General features: G+C 37.8%; 1 non-coding gene across 1 annotated transcript; it reads left to right on the forward strand.

Annotated features, from left to right (window-relative positions):
• Nucleotides 1-6,294: 6,294 nt before the first annotated feature.
• On the forward strand, nt 6,295-6,398 carry LOC112719441 (small nucleolar RNA R71). Its single transcript, XR_003161743.1, has one exon. It is a non-coding gene; the product is annotated as a small nucleolar RNA R71 (small nucleolar RNA).
• The last annotated feature ends 2,474 nt before the right edge of the window (nt 6,399-8,872 follow it).

Consider the following 8,872-nt stretch of genomic DNA (forward strand, 5'->3'; position numbering starts at 1 on the left):
ACCTTTTGACATTGTATCTGGACCTCATGACACATTACACGTTTCTTATTGTATCCTCTGTGGGATGAGTCTCTAAACCCCATGGTTGGGGGTGAGGAGCTCTGCTGTGTCTTGATGGATTAATGCAATTACTACTGTTTTTCAATCAATCACGCTTGCTTCTATTCTAAGATATCACTTGTTCTTCAACTTGATGAATGTGATGATCCGTGACACTCATCATCATTCTCACCTATGAACGTGTGCCTGACAACCACCTCCGTTCTACTTTAGATTGAGTGAATATCTCTTGGATTCCTTAACCAGAATCTTCGTGGTATAAGCTAGAATTGATGGCGTCATTCAAGAGAATCCGGAAGGTCTAAACCTTGTCTGTGGTATTCTGAGTAGGATTCAAGGATTGAATGACTGTGACGAGCTTCAAACTCCTGAAGGCTGGGCGTTAGTGATAGACGCAAAAGAATCACTAGATTCTATTCCAACCTGATTGAGAACCGACAGATGATTAGCCGTGCTGTGACAGAGCGCGTTGAACATTTTCACTGAGAGGATGGGAGGTAGCCATTAACAACGGTGAAACCCTACATACAGCTTGCCATGGAAGGAGCCTTGCGTGCATGAAGAAGAAAACAGTGGGAAAGCAGAGGTTCAGAAGATAGAGCATCTCCAAAACATCAACTTGTTCTCCATTACTGCAAAACAAGTATCTATTTCATGTTCTTCTACTTTTCACAATTAAACCTAAGAATTATTGATATCCTTACTAAGAGTTACAAGATAACCATAGCTTGTTTCAAGCCGACAATCTCCGTGGGATCGACCCTTACTCACGTAAGGTATTACTTGGACGACCCAGTGCACTTGCTGGTTAGTTGTGCGAAATTACAAAAGTGTGATTGTGATTTCGTGCACCACTTCTCTTGCAGTTGAATGCCAAGTTGTAATGTGTTTTTGGCGTTCAACTCTGGTTCTTGACGTGTTTCTGGTGTTTGACTCTAGAATGCAGTGTGGAACTGGCGTTGAGCGCCAGTTTGCGTCATCAAATCTCAAATAAAGTATGGACTATTATATATTGCTAAAACGCTCTGGATGTCTACTTTTCAACGCAGTTGAGAGCGCGCCATTTGGAGTTCTGTAGCTCCAAAAAATTCATTTCGAGTGCGGGGAGGTCAGAATCCAACAGCATCAGCAGTCCTTTGTCAGCCTTTTATCAAAGTTTTTCTCAGGTCCCTCAATTTCAGCCAGAAATTACCTGAAATCATAGAAAAACACACAAACTCATAGTAAAGTCCAGAAATGTGAATTTAGCATAAAAACTAATGAAAACATCCTTAAAAGTAGCTAGATCCTACTAAAAACTACTTAAAAATAATGCCAAAAAGCGTATAAATTATCCGCTCATCACAACACCAAACTTAAATTATTGCTTGTCCTCAAGCAACTGAAAATCAATTAGGATAAAAAGAAGAGAATATACTATAAAGCTCAGAATATCAATGAATATTAATTCTAATTAGATGAGCAGGACTTGTAGCTTTTTGTTTCTGAATAGTTTTGGCATCTCACTTTATCCTTTGAAGTTTAGAATGATTGGCATCTCTAGGAACTTAGAATTTCAGATAGTGTTATTGATTCTCCTAGTTAAGTTTGTTGATTCTTGAACACAGCTACTTTTATAAGTCTTGGCCGTGGTCCTAAGCACTTTGTTTTCCAGTATTACCACCGAATACATAAATGCCACAGACACATAATTGGGTGAACCTTTTCAGATTGTGACTCCGCTTTGCTAAAGTCCCCAATTAGAGGTGTCTAGAGCTCTTAAGCACACTCTTTTGCTTTGGATCACGACTTTAACCACTCAGTCTCAAGCTTTTCACTTGGACCTGCATGCCACAAGCACATGGTTAGGGACAGCTTGATTTAGCCGCTTAGACCTGGATTTTATTTCCTTAGGCCCTCCTATCTATTGATGCTCAAAGCCTTGGATCCTTTTTACCCTTGCCTTTTGGTTTTAAGGGCTATTGGCTTTTTCTTTTTCTTTCTATATTTTTTTTTTGCTACTTTTTTTTTGCAAGCTTTTGCTATTCACTGCTTTTTCTTGCTTCAAGAATCAATTTCATGATTTTTCAGATTATCAATAGCATTTCTCTTTGTTCATCATTCTTTCAAGAGCCAATAATTTTAACATTCATAAACAATAAGATAAAAAATATGCACTATTCAAGCATTCATTCAGAAAACAAAAAGTATTGTCACCACATCAATATAATTAAACTAAATTCAAGGATAAATTTGAAATTCATGTACTTCTTGTTCTTTTTGTATTAAAAACATGTTTCATTTAAGAAAGGTGAAGGATTCATGGAATTATTCATAGCTTTAAGACATAGTTACCACATATTAATGATCATGTAATAAAGACACAAACATAGATAACATAAAGCTTAAAAATCGAAAAACAGAGAAATAAGAACAAGGAATGAGTCCACCTTAGTGATGGTGGCGCTTTCTTCTTGAAGAACCAATGATGTCCTTGAGCTCTTCTATGTCTCTTCCTTGCCTTTGTTGCTCCTCCCTCATTGCTCTTTGATCTTCTCTAATTTCATGGAGAATAATGGAGTGTTCTTGATGTTCCATCCTTAATTGATCCATATTGTAACTCAAGTCTTCTAGAGAAGTGTTGAGTTGTTCCCAATAGTTGTTGGGAGGAAAGTGCATCCCTTGAGGCATCTCCGGGATTCCTTGGTGATGAGCTTCCTCATGCGTCTCTTAGGATCCATGAGTGGGCTCTCTTGTTTGATCCATCCTCTTCTTAGTGATGGGCTTGTCCTCTTCAATGAGGATGTCTCCTTCTATGATAACTCCAGCTGAGTAGCATAGATGGCAAATAAGATGAGGAAAAGCTAGCCTTGCCAAGGTAGAGGGCTTTTCGGCTATTTTGTAGAATTCAAGGGAGATGACTTTATAAACTTCTACTTCTTCTCCAATCATGATGCTATGGATCATGATGGCCCGATCCACGGTAACTTCGAATCGGTTGCTAGTGGGGATGATGGAGCGTTGGATGAACTCCAACCATCCTCTAGCCACAGGCTTGAGGTCCAGTCTTCTTAATTGAACCGGCTTGCCTTTGGAGTCTCTTTTCTATTGAGCTCCTTCAACATATATGTCCATAAGGACTTGGTCCAACCTTTGATCAAAGTTGACCCTCCTTGTGTAGGGGCGTGCATTTCCTTGCATCATGGGCAAGTTACACGCCAACCTTACATTTTTCGGATTGAAATCTAAGTATTTCCCCCGAACCATTGTAAGATAATTCTTTGGATTCAGGTTCACACTTTGATTATGGTTCCTAGTGATCCATGCATTGGCATAGAACTCTTGAACCATTAAGATTCTGACTTGTTGAATGGGGATGGTCAGAACTTCCCAACTTCTTCTTTGGATCTCATGTCGGATCTCCGGATACTCATTTTTCTTGAGTTTGAAAGGGACCTCAGGGATCACTTTCTTCTTGGCCACAACATCATAGAAGTGGTCTTGATGGGCTTTAGAGATGAATCTCTCCATCTCCCATGACTCGGAGGTAGAAGCTTTTTTCTTCTCTTTTCCTTTTCTAGAGGTTTCTCCAGCCTTAGGTGCCATAGGTGGTTATGAAAAAACAAAAAAAGCTTATGCTTTTACCACACCAAACTTAGAATATTGCTCGCCCTCGAGCAAGAGAAGAAAGAATAGATGAAGAAGAAGAGAATATGGAGGAGAGGGAGAGAAGGTTGTGTTTCGGCCAAGGAGGAGAAGAGAGGGTTGTGTTGTGGGAAAATGAAGAAGAATGGAGGGGTTTATATAGTGGAGGGAGAGGTAGTAGGTTCGGATATTTAGGGTGGGTTTGGGTGGGAAAGAGATTTTGAATTTTGAAGGTAGGTGGGGTTTATGGGGAAGAGTGGAAGGATGTGAGTGGTGAAGAGGTGATGGGAAATAGAGATTGAGGTGATTGGTGAAGGGTTTTGGGGAAGAGTGTTATTGGATTAAGTGAAGAGGAGAGAAGGTGAGTTGAGGTAGGTGGGAATCCTGTGGGGTCCACAGATCCTGAGGTGTCAAGGATTTACATCCCTGCACCAATGAGGCGTGTAAAACGCCCTTTTCATGCAATCCTGGCGTTCAACACCAGATTGATGCTTGTTTCTGGGGTTGACCGCCAGCTTCATGCTTGTTTTGGGCGTTCAATGCCCATTTGCAGCATGTTTCTAGCGTTGAACGCCAGTTCCATGCTTGTTTCTGGCATTCAGCGCCAGCTCTCCTCAGGGTGTTTTCCTGGCGTTTAAACGCCAGAATGTTGCTTGTTTCTGATGTTACACGCCGGATCCATGCTCTGTTCTGGCGTTGAACGCCAGCCAGATGCTCCTTACTGGCGTTTAAACGCCAGTAAGCCCTTCTTCCAAGGTGTGCTTTTTCTTCTGCTATTTTTGATCCTGTTTTTAATTTTAATATTTATTTTGTGACTCCACATGATCATGAACCTAATAAAACATAAAAGAACAATAAAAGAAAAACAAAATAAGATAAATAAAAATTGGGTTGCCTCCCAATAAGCACTCTTTTAATGTCACTAGCTTTACAGTGGGCTCTCGTGGAGCCTCACAGGTGATTAGGTCAATGTTGTAGACTCCCAACACAAATATTAGAGTTTGAGTGTGAGAATTCAACACCAAACTTAGAGTTTGGCTGTGACCTCCCAACATCAAACTTAGAGTTTGATTGTGGGGGCTCTGTTTGACTCTGTACTGAGAGAAGCTTTTCATGCTTCCTCTCCATTGTTAAAGAAGAACACCCATGGGTCTTAAACACAAGGTAGTCCCCATTCAATTGAAGGACTAATTCTCCTCTGTTAACATCTATCACAGCTCCTGCTGTGGTGAGGAAAGGTCTTCCAAGGATGATGCATTCATCCTCCTCCTTCCTAGTGTTTAAGATTATGAAATCAGCAGGGATGTAAAGGCCTTCAACCTTTACCAACACGTCTTCTACCAATCCATAAGCTTGTCTTACTGACTTGTCTGCCATTTGCAATGAGAATATGACAGGCTGTACCTCAATGATCCCCAGCTTCTCCATTATAGAGAGTGGCATAAGATTAATGCCTGACCCTAAGTCACACAGAGCCTTTTCAAAGGTCATGGTGCCTATGGTACAGGGTATTAAGAATTTACCAGGATCTTGTTTCTTTTGAGGTAAAGTTTACTGAACCCATGTATCTAGTTCACAAATGAGCAAGGGAGGTTCACCTTCCCAAGTCTCATTACCAAACAACTTGGCGTTCAGCTTCATGATAGCTCCTGGATATTGAGCAACTTGCTTTCCAGTTACATCTTCATCCTCTTCAGAGGAAGAATAGTTTTCAGAGCTCATGAATGGCAGAAGGAGGTTTAATAGGATCTCTATGGTCTCTATATGAGCCTCAGATTCCTTTAAGTCCTCAATAAGGAACTCCTTCTTGCTTGAGAGACGTCCCATGAAGTCTTTCTCATTGGGATTCACGTCCTCTCCTTCCTCTCCTTCCTCTTTTAGGATTCTCTTCAGTATTGCTTGGGAGAGTACTAGGAAGAGTTTCAATGACTTTCTTACTCAGCTGGCCCACTTATGCCTCTAAATTTCTGATGGAGGACCTTGTTTTCCTCATGAAACTAAAATGGCTTTAGACAGATCAGAGACTATGTTTGCTAAGTTAGAGGTGCTCTGCTCAGAATTCTATTTCTGTTGCTGAGAAGATGATGGAAAAGGCTTGCTATTGCTAAACCTATTTCTTCCACCATTATTAAAGCCTTGTTGAGGCTTTTGTTGATCCTTCCATGAGAAATTTGGATGATTTCTCCATAAGGGGTTATAGGTGTTGCCAAAGGCTTCCCCCATGTAATTTACCTCTGCCATTGCAGGGTTTTCAGGATCATAGGCTTTTTCTTTAGAAGATGCCTCTTTAGTGCTGTTGGATGCATTTTGCCATCCATTCAGACTTTGATAAATCATGTTGACTTGCAGAGTCAACATTTTGTTCTGATCCAATATGGCATTTAGAGCATCAATTTCAAGAACTCCCTTCCTCTGAGGCATCCGATTATTCGCGGAATTCCTTTCAGAAGTGTACATGAATTGGTTATTTGCAACCATTTCAATAAGTTCCTAAGCTTCTGCAGGCATTTTCTTTAGGTGAATGGATCCACCTGTAGAATGGTTCAGTGACATCTTAGAGAACTTAGACAGACCATAATAGAATATATCTATCATGGTCCACCTGAAAACATGTCAGAAGGACACTTTTTGGTCATCCGCTTGTATCTTTCCCAAGCTTCATAGAGGGATTCACCATCTTTTTGCTTGAAGATCTGAACATCCACTCTAAGCTTGCTCAGCTTTTGAGGAGGAAAGAATTTAACCAAGAAGGCCGTGACCAGCTTATCCCAAGAGTCCAGGCTATCCTTAGGTTGTGAGTCTAACCATGTTCTAGCTCTGTCTCTTACAGCAAAAGGGAAAAGCATGAGCCTGTAGACTTCAGGATCTACTCCATTAGTCTTAACAGTCTCATAGATCTGCAAGAACTCAGTTAAAAACTGGTAGGGATCTTCTGATGGAAGTCCATGAAACTTGCAGTTTTGTTGCATTAGAGCAACTAGTTGAGGTTTCAGCTCAAAATTATTTACTCCAATGGCAGGAATTGAGATGCTTCTTCCATCAAACTTGGAAGTAGGTGTAGTATAATCACCAAGCATCCTCCTTGCATTATTGTTGTTGGGTTCGGCTGCCATATCCTTTTCTTGTTCGAAAATTTTAGTAAGGTTGTCTCTGGATTGTTGTAATTTAGCTTCTCTTAGTTTCCTCTTCAGAGTCCTTTCAGGTTCAGGATCAGCTTCAACAAGAATGCCTTTTTCCTTGTTCCTGCTCATATGAGAAAGAAGAGAACAGAAAAGGAAGAGGAATCCTCTATGTCAAAGTATAGAGATTCCTTTATGTTAGTAGAAGAAGAAAGGAATAGAAGAAGGAGAAGAGTTAAGAATCCAAACACAAGCGTGAAGATAGGTTCAGATTCTTGAGATGAAGAGAAGTGTTAGTAAATAAATAAATAGATAGAAGAAGATGAGAGGGGAAGAATTCGAAAATAATTTTTTTTTAAAAAACGTTAGTGATTTTCGAAAATTAAAGGAAGAATTAAAATTAAAATTAAAATTTAAAACAATTAGTTAATTAAAAGAATTTTTTGAAAAAGAGGGAGGTAATTTTCGAAAATTAGAGAGCTAAACTTAGTTAGGTGGTTTTGAAAAAGATAAAAAATAAACAAAAGTTAATTGGTTAGTTGAAAAAGATTTGAAAATCAATTTTGAAAAGATAAGAAGATATGAAGATGTTTTGAAATCAAATTTTTGAAAAAGATAAAATTTAAAAAGATATGATAAAAAGATATGATTAAAAATATATGGTTAGAAAAGATTTAATTTTTAAAATTAAAATTACTTACTTGACTAATAAGAAACTAAAAGATATGATTCTAGAATTTAAAGATTGAACCTTTCTTAATAATAAAGTAACAAACTTCAAATTTTTTAATCAATCACATTACTTGTTAGTTAAGTTTTGAAAATTTGAAATAAAATAAGAAAAAGATTTTGAAAAATAGTTTTAAATTTTCAAAAATCATAAGATAAAAGTAAAAGAGATTTGATTTTTGAAAAAGATTTTGAAAAGATAAGATTTTTAAAATTGAAAATTTGACTTGACTTGTAAGAAATATCTAAGTTTTAAAAATTTTTTACTAAGTCAACTCAAATTTTCGAAATTTTGAGAGAAATAGGGAAAAGATATTTTTTATTTTTGAATTTTAATGATGAGAGAGAAAAACAACAAAAAGACTCAATGCATGGAAATTTTAGATCAAAACACATGATGCATGCAAGAACACTATGAATGTCAAGATGAACACCAAGAACACTTTGAAGATCATGATGAACATCAAGAACATATTCTTGAAAAATTTTTGATGCACAGAAAACATGTAAGACACAAAACTTAGAAATCTTTCATGTTTAGACACTATGAATGCAAAAATGCACATGAAAAACATCATACAACATAAAACAAGAAAATTTAAAGATCAAACAAGAAGACTTTCCAAGAATAACTTGAAGATCATGAAGAACACTATGAATGCATGAATTTTCAAAAAATGCAAGAACAAGATGAATATGCAATTGACACCAAACTTAAAACATGACACAAGAATCAAACAAGAATCACAAAATATTTTTGGTTTTTTATGATTTTATGATTTTTTTGTATTTTTTTATATTTTTTTTGGATTTTTGTATATTTTTTTCGAAAACATATAGGAAAAAGAAAATAAGAATTTCAAAAATTTTTAAGAAGAATTCCAGGAATCTTTCAATATTAGCCTAAAGCTCTAATCCAAGGGTTGGACATGGCTTAATAACCTGCCAGCTTTAGGATTGCATTACATGCATTGAGGTGATTAGTTGAAGTCTCATTCTAAAAGGATTTGGATATGGCTTTACAGCCAGCTAGGCTTCAACATGTTACATGAAACTCTAGAATCCATTCTTAAAAATTCTGAATAATTTTCGAAAATAAAAGTGTTCATACCCTGGGTCGAGCTGACCGACCCGGGATGTTCGACAGTCAAAGCAACCGACCTCTTTAGGTCAGGACAACCTGACCTCTTTCCAAAGAGCTCGACCAAGTTACCAGGAAAGCCCAAAGAAGGGCCCAAAATAGAGGAACACGCCCCAAATCCTAAGGCAGCCCAAGCCTACAGAGAGAAGGGCGGTTCCCTTGAAGATAAGATGACCTCACTTGAAGATAAAGATAAGAA

The sequence above is a fragment of the Arachis hypogaea genome, chromosome 10 (assembly GCF_003086295.3).
Source record: "Arachis hypogaea cultivar Tifrunner chromosome 10, arahy.Tifrunner.gnm2.J5K5, whole genome shotgun sequence".
Lineage (NCBI taxonomy): Eukaryota > Viridiplantae > Streptophyta > Magnoliopsida > Fabales > Fabaceae > Arachis > Arachis hypogaea.